This window comes from Pteropus vampyrus, unplaced genomic scaffold (assembly GCF_000151845.1).
Source record: "Pteropus vampyrus isolate Shadow unplaced genomic scaffold, Pvam_2.0 Scaffold75, whole genome shotgun sequence".
NCBI lineage: Eukaryota > Metazoa > Chordata > Mammalia > Chiroptera > Pteropodidae > Pteropus > Pteropus vampyrus.
Window position 1 is genome coordinate 1,677,036 of NW_011888856.1, and position 16,745 is coordinate 1,693,780.

Consider the following 16,745-nt stretch of genomic DNA (forward strand, 5'->3'; position numbering starts at 1 on the left):
TCCTCTCTCTCAAAGCACTGATCTATTCTAAAATTTAGATCCTCAGTTGAAAAGGAACTGACATAGATGTGAACAAAAGAGAGCTTATGTATTCCTTGAGGCATGTTTCATCAATCACCTAGCTACTTTAACTAGAGACCGAAAACCGAATCCTCCAGTGTTCCATGCTATAGAAGATGCTTGACTTAGGAATATGGATAGTGTGTGCTACCGTTCACTTTTATATATGTTTTATCTCTCTTCTCTTGTTTCAATATGTGGCATATAATTTTATACTAATTGCAGAGACAATTGAAATTTTGCATTTCCTAGCATCATGGCAAGTCTTTTGTTGATGGTTATACATAGTTATGTGAAAATACATGTATATGAATCAATAATTTACCTTCAATGACAGTTATCTGTGTAATGTCTTTCTCTGATACGCCGTTGGTAGAACACAGTTTGGCAATGAGAAAGCAACAGTTGTTAGCGATTTTTGCATTCTTTTGGCAGAGTTGCAACAATTCTCCCACACTCTATCCAGTAGAGATATTAGATGGATAGCTGTACTGTCCTTGCATTTGAGATTTCTTCCTCTGTTTTTACTCTAAGTATTTATTTTCCATCAGCTTGTAACATTGTAACATTGATTGGTACAAGTAATGTATTATTCATGCCATTCTGGTTTCATTCCATTAGTGCTATGAGCATTAGTATTCAGTCTAAAGAGATACGATTATGTCAAGAGCCCTTTGGATCAGCTTGTCCTGTTTTGCATTTGTTTCACATTCATAGAAGAGACTTCTTTTGGACAGTAGATCTTTTTGTTTTGCTGCTGCAAATTGGAATGATATAAGAAGCTAATTTGAAGCTGATTTAAATGTAACCTCTCAAATAATTTTTTAGTTTACAAATAATCATTGTAGCAACTTTGGGAAATTTGGAAATGTATAAGGAGGAAAACTAAATCATCCATAATTTCATCCACCTATTCGCATGTTGATCAATGCTTTGCCTTATAGACTTTAAAAAAAAAATTATTTTAAAAAAGTCATATTCATGTTGTATATACAGTTTTGAATATAAGTTTTCTTTAGCATTATCTGTAATAATATTTTGGGAAACATGATTTTTGATGTATTTATAATAGTTCATTGTTTATCATTTTCCAACAGTCTTCATTATTAAATATTTATATTTTGCCATGGTTTTATTTTTGTCAATAGTAATACATATCTTTGTTCATATATCACTGATCATATCTCTGATTATTTCCTTAGGATAGATTTCTAGAAGTGAAATTATTGGGCCAAAGAATTCAAACATTTATAAAGCTCTTCATGCATATTGCCAAACAATTTTCCAAAGACACTGAACCACTGTCTCCTGTTTTGTCAAAAAATTACAATCTTTCTGTTTTAACTTATGTTGCTGTAGTCATTTTTAATGTAAGATTGTATATCTATGTCTTTTCAGAAATATATACATTAAAATAGACAAATTAGGACCTAATTAAAATGAGTCGATGGATGGCTTCCTAAAAACTGCCTGGCATTTTGGCGGGCCGTCTTATCCTAGCATGTAATTTTCTGGACTTAAATTGCTAGGTCCTGTAGCCAAGTGCATGAACAGAAACGTGGTGTAGATTGAGCTGTCAGTACCAGCAGTTCTGCTGGTCCGCTGTGGAAGGAGGAGAGCTGCCGTTCACTGCTTCATGAATGATAACTGAGATTCTGTTGTTTTACCTGTGTTTTAATCTAGTTCGTAGAAACATTTAGTGACATAGTTTTTTATTTATAAATATGTTAAAATTAGTAGAAAATCTAGGTAGTCTAATCAAACCAGGTTACAAATGAAACAGCATACCTGTTCATTTCCTCATTAGATCTTAAGATAATGGAGTCTAAAATGTACAGTGATGGTCATGACATGAGACATGAATTTAAAGTAGCATTGTGGCTTTGACCTTATAAAATATGCAGAAAATTCTAAGTTCCAGGGAAATCTTTTAATTAGAGTGTTGTGACTCTGTTACTTTTTATTTTTAGCCTTCTCTCACGAGACATTTTAAGGAATATTAGTAAATCTCTTATCCTCTATAAAGACTATGTGAAATGAATCATGATTTCTATTCTGTCTAAGCTGGGGAAAGTCCTGTTTTTTGTTGCATTATAAAGTAACCCTAAAACTTGGGCAAAACATAAATACTGCGTTTGGGGAAGGTCACTTTAGGTGCTCTTTCTACTTGAACATCTCTCTACAAGTCCTGAATTGGTAGATTTCTCATGGCTGGCGAAGGGAAGGAAGCACTGGGATTATCAAGATACTTGGAGTCATTTAAAAATTTTGTCTGTAACATGTACTGGCTCTATGACCTTTGTCAAGTTCTTAATACTTTCTAAGCCTAGGTTTTCTCATCTGTTAATGAAGGATGATGTTACCTAAAATATTTAAGAGAGTAATGAGTGAAATGCCCCATTCATAGAAGATCCATGTCCCTTTCTTGTCCTTATATGTAGAATAAATGGAAGGTTAGGGTTAGACCAAGGACTTTGTTGAAAGGAACCAAACCATTAAGCATGCATTATGCAGCACTCAGAAAAGTAATACCTTCAAAATGTCTTGGTCCTTCCTCTGCAACACAGATGTATCAATAGATACTGAATTAATTTCAAGCTTAGCATTTTGACAAAGTCCCGTGTTTGCAACTGTTGGAACCAGTTTGCCTAATTTGCAGGAATCATAATCGTAAATATGTTATTCACAAAACAGCAGTACATGTTCATTATGGAGTCATATTTTCCATAAAAGTCATTAAATTGGTTCCAAGAGGAATTTAGTCTGTTCTTTTGTTACACTGTATTTTTGGTCCCTTCTGTTTCTGATGTGTGAAAACTTAAGTGCTCAGAATAATCGATATGGTTTGCCTGTTCATCACATAGAAGCAAGGGTACTGTGAACGTTATCAAGGCATTATTTGGGGCCAGACGTAGCCCCAAGTCTTCACTTAGGAGAGGGGGCCTTAGACCTTCTATGGCCTTCAGCCTTCCCTGTTTCTTTGGTATGGAGAGAGGTAACATATTTTTAGTATTTTATGGAAAGTACTGTGCAAGTACAATTTCAAGATGAGTCAGCCTCCTAACTTCACTGAAGCTGGAGCCACTACAATTTGGAGCTACCTGATTTAAGCAAGAATTGTTGGTTTGCCATCACTTACTGTCTTCCTGCTACTTAACCCTTTCCTGAGTCCAAGAAATGTGGGAACTCCATAACAAAAAAATATGGCCACTGCTATCGCTATTGATGTGAACTTAGATCATGTTTTTGCATGTATAAAATAGTGTATTTGAAGAAACATGGCAATTGATTAAAAATTTCCTTTTGTTACTATTAATGACTGGTGTAATAATCCTTGGACCAGTGAACCAACTTGGAATCATCTAACATCTAACTGCAGATTATTATTGCTCAGAAGGTTAGTTTCTTAAGGATTATATAATTGGCACTTGTAATTACATAATTTATAATCTCATAAACTCTCATACTAGAAATGATGAATAAAAACGTTTGGTTTTTAAAGTCTAAACCAAAGGCATTAGATCCACTGAAATTATTTAAGATCTATTCAAGTCTTGATCCACTGTTAACTCCCAATTTGCCATCACAGCTTTTTAGATCCACCTTGATTATAACATTATAATATTGATTATAACATTTCTGACATTGCATTGCAATCATTCGATTACACATTTGATTTGTTAATAAGGCTGTGATCTATTTAAGGGGATGGGGCCTGTCTTCTTCAGTGATATGTCTAACAGTTAGTTAGTGTCCCCATTGTTAATAAATGCCAGATAAATGTTTTCCAGATTGTCATGAAATGACTTAAACGTGGAATACTATATAAAGCACTCAAGTTCCAAACCATTAGGGGTCCAAGATCATTTTCTTCTGACTTGACTTGTTACTGTGACATGATTTATTTAACAATATTTTGGTGGTGATATTTGAAGATGAGTGAGGAAATTTTAACAGGTGATTCAAAATATCAGGAATTAGATAAGGAACAGCTTTTGAGTGTTGATTGGAGCAGCCTTCTGGAATTCTTTTCTGGTCATTACAGTCTTGTCCCTGCGTCAGGCCATCTGAAACATTTAATCCTTGTCTAGAGGGGTAATTAGAAAACACCTAATTGAACATCATTTTTGTGGACGTAAATTGAGTTAGGCTTAACCGAAACTTGTTCTTGGTATTACCCTCTTTCATGTTAAGAGTAAGGCTTTTTACAAGAGAAGAGAGAAACATTTTTATAACCTCAGGGTTGGGAAGGATTTCCTAAAGAAGCTCCGAAAAGCACAGCTAGTTCTTAAAAGATTGATAAATTTGACTACATTAAAATATAAAACTTTCATACAGCAAAGGAAACTATTCACAAAATTAAGACAATGTTTTTGATTCATTCCACCAACAAATGAAAATGTAAAGAACTTCATATAAATAAGGAAAACGAACCTAGTAGAAAAAGGAGCAATGTGAAGGAAACTCCAAAAGAGAAAATATAGGTAGCCAAAAAACATTTAAAAATATGCTTAGCCTTGGCAGTAATGAAAGAAATGTAAATTAAAGCCACAGTGAAACTCCATTTCACACATATCAAACCGAAAAAATTTAAAAAATCTGGTAGGATGAAGTGTTGGCAAGTATATGGAGCCATGAGAACTTCCTGTACAGTGCTAGTAGGAATACAAATTGGTACAATATTTGGAGAGCACTTAAAATGAAATAACTAGGGCTACATATGTCAAAGTTTAAAACTATCCCAAAAATACAATGTTGACAAAGAATGCAGAAGAATGGTGTGATGTTACAGTTTAACAACATGCAGAACAATCATACATATTAGGGATGCATGTGTAGTAAAGGTCTACGGCCATGCTGTGCAGGGTACTGGTGACCTCCAGGGGAAGAGAAAGGGTAATGTGATAGCAGCAAGGCCCAGAAGGGCTTTGGCTCTATCTAAAATGTTTAATTTCTTAAAATCTCGCAAATATGGGACAACGTAAGACTAATAAATGCTGGGTGTTCGCTCTTTTGTTTTCTATACCACCTTGTGTGTTTTACCTACTTCATACTAAAAGGAAAGGAAGAAAAAACGCAGTAGAGAATGAATTCTCTGAGGGAAGGTCAGAGAGAGGTCTCTGGAACAGGTGACCTTTAAGCTGGTGTTGAAAAGTACAGTGTGTAGAAGGGCACAGGGTTACGAAATAGCATTTTGTGTTCAGGGACCTATATGCAGTTTGTTATTTCTGCATTTCTGAGACTGAGGTGTAGATGGAATGAGAACACAGGAAGGTGCTTAGAGGTGAGCCTAGAGGATGAGCTGGGGCTCAGATCCTATAGGGGGATATTCATTTCCCAAAGCAGGTACATTTTCTTATGCATTGCTATTCTCTACTGCAGTTGAGATAGTCAGTTCATTGTGTTATGATGACTACAGCTCCTCAAGAAGGCTCTGATGACCTTAGTTCATAGCATTCGGTATGTGCTCACAGGATTTTGAGTGCTCTACCGGTGCTTTGGTAGGTGGGCAACCAAGAATGAAAACAGCTTTCCGGCTTTGAGCCGATATACAAACAGCCAGGTACCTGTACTGTTGAGCTGGCTTTATGGTCCACCCAGCCCTAAAGCCTGGGACCAGCTCAGGTCTGAGGGACATGCTAGGTGTGGCCCCACTTTCCTTCCCTGCGCCAGCTGGGGGCAGTTTCACCTTCTGTTACTGCTGCCACGCGGCTATGCTGTTCACATTTTCGTACTCCTCTCTTTGGATACGTTTGTGTGTTTGCGAGAACTTTCTCTCGCAGTGCTCCGGAGCAGCATTTTGATTTTTGAGCAGCTGCCTGTGTGAGCTCTGTGTTCTGCTCTTATCAGATGGATTTATCTGAGTATCAAAGAATGTCCTTTTACAGGATGAAATTTGGCAAAAATGCTCTTTTCTGTGCCATCCATGATTTTATAGATTTCCATGTTTTCTTTCCCACTTTTCACTATTCCAGACTGAAACACTCCTGTCTCCATAAGGTTAACACTTCTTAAAGGAGCACCTTCCTCTTTAATCTTTTGTGATATCTATCTTAGGGCACAAGAAACTGGCCGTGAGATGGGCCGAGTAGATGAAGTCAGCCTTAGTGGCTAGGTTTTCCATGACGTGCTTATCTGGAGCAGTACACGGTACACCAGGGGAAATCTGATACCAAGTCAGAAAATGTTTTCTGGTGGCATCGTGCAAAATGCTTTGGAGTTTAGGACTGTCAGTTTTCTAGCTAGGTAACCTTGGAAAAGACTCTTAGTATCTCTGACCCATAGGTCATATTTTGAAGGATGGAAATAATAAAATGTCTCATAGAGTTGTATAGTTTAATTTATCGTAAAATGCATTGTAAATTATGTAGTACCATACAAATATGAGATATTAGTGTCATCAATATTTTTCTTAATGGTGTCTAATATTTTTCTGGCCTTTTTGGCTTCCTCAATACATGATGCCACTGTGCTCATAGCTCGACATAGAGTAACTTTCATCCCTATTTTCCTGGTAACCTTCGTTTTGTAAAGAAAGGGTGGATTTTTGGTCTACAGATAAATTATAGCTAGGGGGCATTCTTTTTAACACAGGTTACCCGTGTTGCCTAATCGAGAAGTGTTACCTTTCATGTTAGTACATCTTTTGTTCAAATAGGCTATATGTTAGACCAGTAGATCAAAAAGCAGACTTCTCTTTATAAGAGCCAGAGACATAGATGAAATCCGAATAATAAAAACACATTAGCAGCATTCAAGGACCTTTGGAATGATATATCTGAATACGACAGTGATATAACTGATAATTTAATAAGTGGACATGATCCGTAGGAGGGAGGGGGAAAGAGAGTGAGAGAACTTTCTAGTTCTAGGTTGATGGAAGTGGTGTATGTCTTGAGCGTATGTTTGTTCAAACTCACTGAATTGAATACTTAAATTTGTGCATTTTCTGCATATAATCATGCTTCAACAAATAATAAAAGCAGAAAAATGTTTAAATGGAAAAATTACTAGGTAAGAAAGCAATAATCAAGTGGATACATGTTATCCTAGTATAAATAGAACATCTAATTGTGATGGAAAACAAAGAGAAAAAATTATCAAAATAGGCTGAAGCGGAGTGAATCCAGGAGCGCCCCCTGCGTAGTGGGTTCTCCAGCAGGGCTTCGAGAGGAGGATGAACTGGAGGTTGCTGGAAAGAAGAGAAAGGTCCTTTGAATCCTGGAAACCTGTGTGTGCAAGAGCCTGTAGGGAGCAGGGCGCAAACTAAGGTAGGATGGCAGATTAATTTTCAAATAATTTATGAGGGAGTAACAATGCTTTAATGTATCTATTCATAAAATGAGAATCCCAGTAACAGTTTGTGGAAACTTAATACAATAATTAGTCACTTAATGATATTTTGGATTACTACTACGTAATGTATGTGTATTTCTTTAGAATGCTCTTTCTGAGATTTTGAGTATTCTGAAGCTTGAGCAGACTTATTTTTGCATTTATATCTCTAATATCTCTGTTATTCCAGGAGGTTGGTATCCACATGGTTATCATCCCTTTTAATTGCAACTAATGTGCCCTGTGATGACTTTCGTTTCATGTCATTACCTTTTGATTTGTTTTGTTTCCTAAGAATCCATCATGAGGACTTCAATCCACCTTCCGTAGAGCTAAAAAGTTTAAGATGTGTTAAAGGAATTCCTTTTATAGGTTACCTCAGTTCAACCCCTAAAAATTGCCCATCAATTATAGGAATGTTTTCAACCATCCCTGGCATAGACTTCTAAGAAATTTCCATATTTAGTCAGTTTGACAGTTGAATCGAATCCATGAACTCTTGGTCTAAAAGCTCTTGATACTAATTATTGTATTATGTTCGTCAAAGAACAGGAAAGAGATTAAGATAACAACAGTTTGCATAATTCAAGCTGTAATATAAAGCATAGAAAAAGAGCAGTGTGGTTTGTGGTATGTAAGCTATACGTAGAATACAAGTATGAACTTTTTAAATGTAAATGTTCTCAGGAAAATATCAGTGGCGTGTATTTAAAGTACTTTGGAGACGGTTCACCAAATTATTATATTTGTGGTGGAATTGGAGTGAAAATTGATAATTTTAGAAAGTTTTTAAAATACAAACTAAGGTATTACAATTGATTAAAATGGAAGCAGGTCCATTTTTATCTGAAAAAGTATTACTGTCTTTTGGTTGGGAAGGAAAAGATAATTAGCACCTCGCAAATCAATAGCAATGAAGGGAAGCTCCACTGTAAATACACCAAATTTAAGGATTATTGTTCCTCACAGTTAACCCTAGTCAGAGTTATAAGCTACTTTCGCCTGGATTTGTCCTTGTCCAATCTTCACACTTTGTAAGTATAGGGAGAAAAAATATTCCTAAGAAATAGTTTTGAAACTGTGAAAGTCTGTTGGAAACATAAAGCATTTTTGGCATCTTTCATGTCATGTGTGAAAAGTTAATGAAATTGATTTTTACGACTAGCTAATGGAATTGGTCTCATTATTCTACTGTCGCACCTTATGTGTGGGTAGATCATCTACTCATTTTTTTTTTAGGCGAGGCAACCCTTGGTTGACCTCACAGATTGCAAAGACCATGTCAACTTACAATCTCTTATTTTTTATTTTATTTTTTATGCCTACAGCACCTGGTCTTCCTAGGTGGTCTCCCATCCAAGTACTAACCAAGCCCGACCCTGCTTAGCTTCTGAGATCAGATGGGATTGAGCTTGTTCAGGGTGGCATGGCCGTAGACCATCTAATCATTTGTGTGTGTGTGTGTGTGTGTGAAAAATTATGACTTTTGTGGTTGGACTGGCAATATTATTAAGAACTTATGAATTGGAGATTGATTTTGATAAAATCGACTTTGTCTTAAGCCACATGCCTTAACAACCAAACCTTTTAGTCTGTATCTGTTCACTAGAATTCCTTGATTTGGGTTTGAAAAAAAATGGAGATAGGAAAGGAGACTTGCTGGTCATTATGTCTGCTAGTTCATAAAAGGAAATATGGAAAATTTCATCCCTGCATCTTCTGAAGCTTGGCTAATGAAGGACTAGTTTCGTCACAGGGATTCTCTTAAAATCAGATAACCTGTCTTCCATGCCCCTCACTGTCACTCCGGGATTGTGTACATTATCCTTTTCTGTGGACTACATGCTTTAAATGTTGTTTGTCTACAAGGACATTATATCATTATAGAACATATTTTTATTAATACCACATAGAATCTACATATAAAAGTTTCTGATTAATGTAAAATAATCTTTATTGCTACAAAGAGACTTAACATGTTACTATACTTTGGAAGCCATATTATACATAAAAACGCATGTTCCATCATTTAAAAAAATACTGAAAATAACTTAATTCTCCAATTTGACCTGTAAGGATATTGGAGCCATTTTTTATAGTTTCGTTAGCAAGTATTGATGTATAATCAACCCAAAATTGGGTACATATGACACCAGGCCCTATGTGAACATGGATTATAACTTTTTCAAAGTGTCATTACTTGAGACAAGTTTAGGGCAAGAAAGCGAATACCTGAGAAATGAAATCAGCAGATGTTTATGAGTTACGAAAACAAAGAGTTCAAACTGCGCTCACCACTAGTAGAAGCATTTAAAAAATTAGAGAAGGTGTTTGAATTGATGAGCTGTTTGAATTGGTCCTCTGACCTCTGAAATGACCTTTCCCATTACCTCCTCAGGTTTGAAAGATAATTACTGTCCTCTTCTTTCCCCTTAAGGCAACGCTGGCCAGAATTTCACCCTTTCCTTTTGAAGGGTGATTCCCTGGTGCAGTGTAGTGGGTCAGGATATGACCTTGCACATCTGCATTTCACTAGGACCACCAAACAGAGACGGCCACCACTGTCGCTGGCTTTGGATGGGGCTTTGGGGAGGTACCTGCCCCCATCCAAACCAGTCTGTACCTTGGTAAGTTCTACCAGCAGGAGGATCATTCTCTTCTGCCCTAAGACTGTTTTTTTTTTTTTTTTTTTATTGTCAGTTTTGGAGAACAATAACTATTATTCAAGGAGATAAAAATAAGTTAGTCGAAAGTAGTCTAATATGATAGTTATTTCTTATGCTATAGATTATTTAAAGTTTCTCCTATTTTTCAACATGTTTACATATCGTCTTATCTTCATAATACTTCTGGAGTTGCAGTAGTGAGCCGTTTAATCGGGTCATATAAATTTCTTGTACACTGCTAAGGACTTTAATTGGAAATATAATAAATCCTTTAAGTAAGGACTAGTCATTATAGAAAGCTGATTGCAACAGCTTAAATGTTCACATTAAACTAAAGTGAGATATAAACACTCCTTTGTAACTTCCATGTCATTATAACACACAGATGTCTTGGCTCCAAGAACACGTGTATTAACGTGTTGGATTTATGCCAGGGTTGAGACGTAGTGATCTTAAGTAAGAGCCGAGAACATCGCATGATGGGAGGTCAAGCCAACTCTTTTTATTACGAGAATTCTCGTTCATGCTTCGGGGTCTGTCCCTCGTGAAGAGTCAATGCCCAGTACAGTCTGTTCTCCTTCACTATACTTTAAGATTTCTTACAACTAAAGATAAAGCCTTATCAGTACATGAAGACGTTAAGATATAAGTTGAAAATCTTGCGGAAGACTCTTACTTTAGGGCAAGTAGTGGCTGGTTTAGTTGCTTCAAGAACTGTTGGATTTTCCACAGTATTTAGTTACCTGGGGAAGCCGAGAGTATACATTGCATCTTTCTCTGTGTTTAAAGAAATCGCGTGCATGTTGGAGAGAAGTGAGTGGAGGAGGGAGAGGAAGAGAAGGAGCAAGGCTGCACGCTAGGTCAGAGCCCAGGTCAGATTTGGAATTTCGATGAGTCTGTTCTCTGTTGGAAATGAATCCCTGTAAGGACCCATCCCTGTAGGGGGAGGATGAGCCTGGACTTCAGGGGCGGAAAGCACTGACGGACAGGTTTCTAGATGCAAATGCCAGTGGAGGTTGAACTGTGTTGGCCTTTCTATGAGAACTGTTATTATTTCCGTTAGTGCTCTGATTACAGAATTGCATGTTTTGAGTGGTCTTCCCATAATCCCTCCCCGCCCCCTGCCATCAGCACTGTTATTTTCAGTAAGCATTTTCGCAGAATGGGAAATTTTGTAGAAACACATGTATTGCGTTTTTATCAAAACTGCTGGTATTCCATAGTATCTACTCAGTAAATTACTTGCATGTTGGTGTATAAAGTTAAATTTTGTCATAAGACCTTTGTGACCTGATTGAGAAGCTGGGACATAAAAAGTTTATGCTGTTATCATTGGAATATTCTTTGTTTATTAAATTGCTCATCACTTTGTTGAAACTATTTTCACTTATCTAAATGGTATTAATATATTTGTGAAGCAGGTAATGCATAATTGCATCATTATTCTTTCAAATAACATATTAAGACCTAAAACCTCAAATTTAAATTTATTTGACGTGAGAGGGGGCACTACCAGCGTATGGTTGTTTGAGATTAAAACAGCAGCAACAACAAAGCAACAACTTTTATCATAGAGACAGAGTTGCAATACTTCGACGGGGCCAAGGGGGTCAAATATGTGGTGACAGAAAGAAATCTAACTATGGGAGGTGAAAGAAAACACAGTGTAAATATATATATATGCCTTGCTGTTTAAGTGCACAGATAAAGCTTATTGGATTTCGTTAACCAATGTCAACATAAAAAAATTAAATTAAATTAAATTTAAAAAAAATTGAAATACTTCGTAAGTGAATAACAGAGGCCCTAAAAGTTATTCTGTGTGCAGTATTGTAAGCAAAGAGAATAACTTACATGAACCAAAAGTTCCTATGTTCCTATATGTAATATCAGGGTCCAATTTTGAGTCCACAGAATTGGTTAATATCTTGATATTAAATGTTAAATTGATATTTAGGTATTAACTAGTTATTGATATGATTAATGTTAATAATAAAATTAAATGTTAAAGCTATTATCTCGAAAGACCTCAAAATTCCTTTACAGTGTTAAGTATAATAACTGTCATCATATCTGAAACCAGGCAAATGTTAGGTATCGATCGGATACTTGCTCAGGACCATGATCATATTTGAGAAACAGCTGGGTTTTCTTAGAAACCAAGTGTTTGGTCAAGAAAAAGCAGCAAACGATTAACTGAGAGAGTGTCTCGGTTTCTGCTGTCTTCATTGTCCGTATGTATTTCTTTTCTTCCATCAAAAAGACGATAGCACAGTTTTCAGCATCAGCCGCTTCCTCCTGTGTTACTGGGGTGAGTGGGGAGCAGCGCCAGCAAGGAAACTTGGATCGCTTGCCTTCCCGTTCCCCTGCCGAGAAGTGCACTGGTCCCCAGATAGGATCTGGTGTTGAGCGTATCAGAGGGCGTCCAGCTGGCATCTGGACAGGGCCTGAACATGTGGAGAACAGATTTAGTCTGCCGACTGTGAGGCTCATTTCACCCTACACTAGGCCAGAGGTGGCAAGCCTTGCTATCGAGAGAAGATCACTTACTAGTTTAGGGAGGGAAAAATAAGAGAGGCCAAACATGGGCCGTAAGAAACAATGAGCATGTGAGATAAACAAAGGAGCATGTCACAGCATCAGAGTTTCAGATCGAACCAAAGAAGCATCCGTCCAAAGACCATGCAAGTAATTTTAGGATTGTGTTTCTTACACATTATTATGGAGGAAGAACCAGAAAAACAGAGATTGCTAAAGACGGGCAGAGGAGGCCGAGCAGAGTATCCCACTTCATGGCCGCTGGCAGTCCTCTCCTGTCACTGCCAGGCCAGATGGCCACAGACTGGCCCTGGAACCAGAGGCCTGGGATTCGCAGTTAATTGCTGAAGCTGCAGACAGGCAGTCGCAGTGGACACCTCACAAAGAAACGGACTTCCAGGGCAGGTAGTCCTGTCAGACACGGTATTTCAGAGGACGAATCTAACTACAATTAGCATTTGCAATACTTTATACATTAAATTCTAATAATAAATAAAAATCTTCATTTTCAGTAGTCAGGACTTGAATCGACTTTGAGTATTGTCCTAACATTAAAAAAGTTTGCATATAGATAATTTAGATTTGTTTTGGATGCTTATTAGGTTGGTTATGTTTCCAAAACGACTTTCCCCATAAGTATGTTCCTTAATTTGCTCCTGGATCTATTTGTTGTTGTTGTACAGAAATTTACCGTTGATCTGTTCAATATTTTCTTGATGTCTGTGGAACGATTAGGTTGGTGATCTGAGATGGCTGCTATTGGGTCATGTGTCTACTAGAGAACTGTGATTTTTAAATCAGTGCTGACTTTGGATAGCTTTTGCTCAAAGTACAGTAAATACATTATTTGGGGGAGTTTCTAAAAAAATTTAAATAATCATAGCTGATTTTAATGAAGAAGTAAAGGCAGATCTACGTCGTCCAGGGATTTCAGGTTGTTTGCGTGGTATCTGGCATCCCTTTTCTTATTAGTAGAGCTCCAGTTTTATTTGGGTAAAGGAGGGGGTGGGCATAGTTTAATTGGTACCTAGTTAAAAAAAAAAAAACAACTCCATTTTCTAGGCTCCCTTTCAGCGTAGAGCGGACGCGTTCCACGGTTCTGGCCAGCGAGCTGGAAGTGGAAGGCCTTGTGCCTTCTTCGACGTTCCATCCCTCTGATTCCTGGCTGCCAGGTTTCTGGCCTCTGTTGGCCCTGATAGCTGCAGTGTTGCCCATCACAGGGGAAAACAGAGACTTGCCCTGATGGGTGTGTGTGCTAGTGCCAGACTATCCTTTGGCCCCCAAATGCCCTTACCTCAGCTTTGCTCAGACCTCCAGATACGTCCCCAGCTCAGGCCTCTCTCCCTCCTTTGTTCTATAGCCTTTCTGGTGTCCTACACACATTCTCTTGGGCTGGGGTTGGTCTTTCAGACTGAGATGTGGTCCAGATGCATTCCCTTTTTCTTGGCCATTTTCCACTTCAGGGACTCTGTGTGTAGTCTCTCATCGCGGTCGACAGGGCAGGATGGGTTAGAGGTTCAGAACAGTGGCTCTAGAATATGACAGACCTGGATTTGAATACTGGGAGCTACTAAATGTTCCCCAGTTTCCTGAGCTAGAAGATGAGGATGATAGTACATATCTCATGATACTGTTGTAAGGATTAAATGAAGTAATACTTGTAAGGCATTTGACCCAAAGCCTGAGCATGTAGCAAGTACTCAGTAAAGTCGAAATGATTTTATATGATAATGATGATTATTGTAAACGGAAAACAAACAGCGAATAGAGTAATTTCTTCTAAAGAGTAGGGACCTAAGACAGTCTGATCATACGGTATCAGAACTGGTGCCAAATCCGCAAGCCTAAGAGCCTGTGGGGCAGGACCCGCGTCGGTCTCGTTCACTGCTGCTTCCCTGTATCTGACACAGAGCTTGGCAAAGAGCACCATTTAGTGAACATTTAATTTACATCAGTCCCTTTGAAGTGCCTTATGTATATTAACTCATTTCCTTCCGTAGAACAGTGGGGTTGGTAGTATTATTACCCGCTTTTGGAGATAAATTCAAGTCTAGAGGATTTAAGTAATTAGCCGCAGGTCACATATCTCACCTGGCTGAGTAGGATACCAGTAGTCTGGTTCCAGAGTTGCACTGCCTTCCAATAAATATTCATTAGATGCACGAGGGAAGGAGAGGAGGGAGAAAAGATACAAAAAATCCTGTATCTTGACTCTTTGTATTCAAGGTCTTTTGTAGTCGTTGCATGTAGAACTGGGCTTTGCCACTACTTTAGAAAGTGGTGTCAGCCCTGAAAGATGGCTTTGGGGAGAACCATAATGCACTGTTTGTTCCCTGGGGCCTCTGTAAGGTCAGCAGTCAAGGAGAGTGAACATGAATTACCACCCTCAGCAAATAGATCGCTAACAAAACAGTGCCGGCTACAGATAGTTTCCAATATATGGGCAGACTGGCCTTCTAAAACGTGGAATTTCTCTGTGATAAATACCTGAGTCACTCAGTAGAGTAGCTGGATTAGTTCTGGGGCCTATATCCTGGGAGAGGCGTTGGGGGCTGGGTGGAGAGAGGTCTCAATGATGGGATGCCATCATGGAGGGCTGAGAATGGCCTCAAGTTTTACTATTTTTGAGAAATGTACTATTTTTGAAAAATTCCTACAGTTTAAATAAGATTTTGTTCCGTCAGAGAACGTAGCACGTGTTTGTGTCAGAGTGCGAAGATATTTTTCAGGACATGTTTCTCCATACGTAATCTAGAAATAAAAGTAAGCAGCCCGACAAATTGAATTCGTTATGCCCGTCTCCTTTTTACCACAGGAATTAAGAAAACAAATTGTATCATGTTTGGCCAATAATAGAAGTCGTGCTTTCTTAAACCCTAGTTTATGGAATTGAGTTTATTTCCAAGTTTCCATTTGCACAGGAACACTGTCTTTCTGAAGCTCAGCTCTTCTTCTCTCTCACTAAGAACCACAGTCCTTTGAACAATCAAAATAATGTTCACAAAGCCCTTGCACTTTATTCAGAGGAGAGCCCGGTCCACCTTCACTTTGAACTTTGCCGTAACTGCTGTCTGACCTGGGAACAGTTACCCAGCCTACTGATGCTTAGGTGTTCTCTTTCTCTAGTGCGGATACTCTCTCCCTTATGAGGTTGTTTGGGGATTAAGTGACATAGTGGACACAAAACTCTGAATATAATGCATGGAGCGTACTAAGTGCTCAGTAAATGGTATTTATTATTACTAAAAATAATATGTTCTTAATGTTTCATGTGTTTCAAAAGCCACAGTGAAATAAATTAATAAGTTATGAAGTAAGAGGGTTATTATAGGAAGACATTATAGCATCAGTGGTAACAACTGATTGTGTCATAGGAAGAAAAGACGGAAACTATAAAATTAATTACAAGAACAATTGTGCATAGTTATGACCATGTCGTGTAGGATCGAAAGAGCTTTCCACCCCTTCGTAATTTCTCTCAGCTGAATAAATGTACAGCCCGATACAGCAATTGATGTTCACGATAGTGACTTCTTTGAGTCATCAGGAAAAGATTAAATTACATGAAGTATATTCCATTTAAGAAGCTGGTGGGGTTGGAGCACGATTTAGAATGGTTTTTTTTTTCAAAATAGTGCCTGTTTAACTAATGGATCTGCAAACGCTCTGCTTATCTAAAAATCCCTGCTGTTCTCTGTGACTGAGATTTTAAAGGACCGGAGATCAGGCTGCATCTCCGCGGCAGGGCTGGAGTAAGAACGGCAGTGCCATCGGACAAGACGTGCCGTCTGTGCTTCTCAGATGATGTAATGTTCTGGAGGATTCACGTTCTCTGACTCTGTTAACGAAGCAGCTGAGCTCCAGGGAAGAAGGCGCTAAGTGGCTCTTACTGGCTGACAGGCCCGGCTGGATTTAAATACATGTTACTCTGGACTTAAGCAGGATTGAAGAGCCTTTTGGCTCGTCACTGAGGGTCGGGGCTCCCCCTCACCCCTTCCTCCTTGTTCTGCATGGAAGCAGTCTTGTAGAGTGGTCAAGAGTGTGGGCTTTAACATCTATCAGTTAGGGATCGTTTGGGCTGTAAGTAACAGAAATCCAACTCAGACTGGTTTCAACAATAAGGCAATGTGTGGGTTCATGTAACTC

General features: G+C 38.2%; 1 protein-coding gene and 1 pseudogene across 1 annotated transcript in view; one reads left to right on the forward strand and one right to left on the reverse strand.

Annotated features, from left to right (window-relative positions):
• Positions 1 to 16,745, forward strand: part of BBS9 (Bardet-Biedl syndrome 9) — a 396,362-nt gene that overhangs the window by 241,027 nt on the left and 138,590 nt on the right. The gene's annotated exons all lie outside the window — the stretch shown is intronic.
• LOC111741262 lies at positions 8,715 to 8,833 on the reverse strand (annotated as a pseudogene).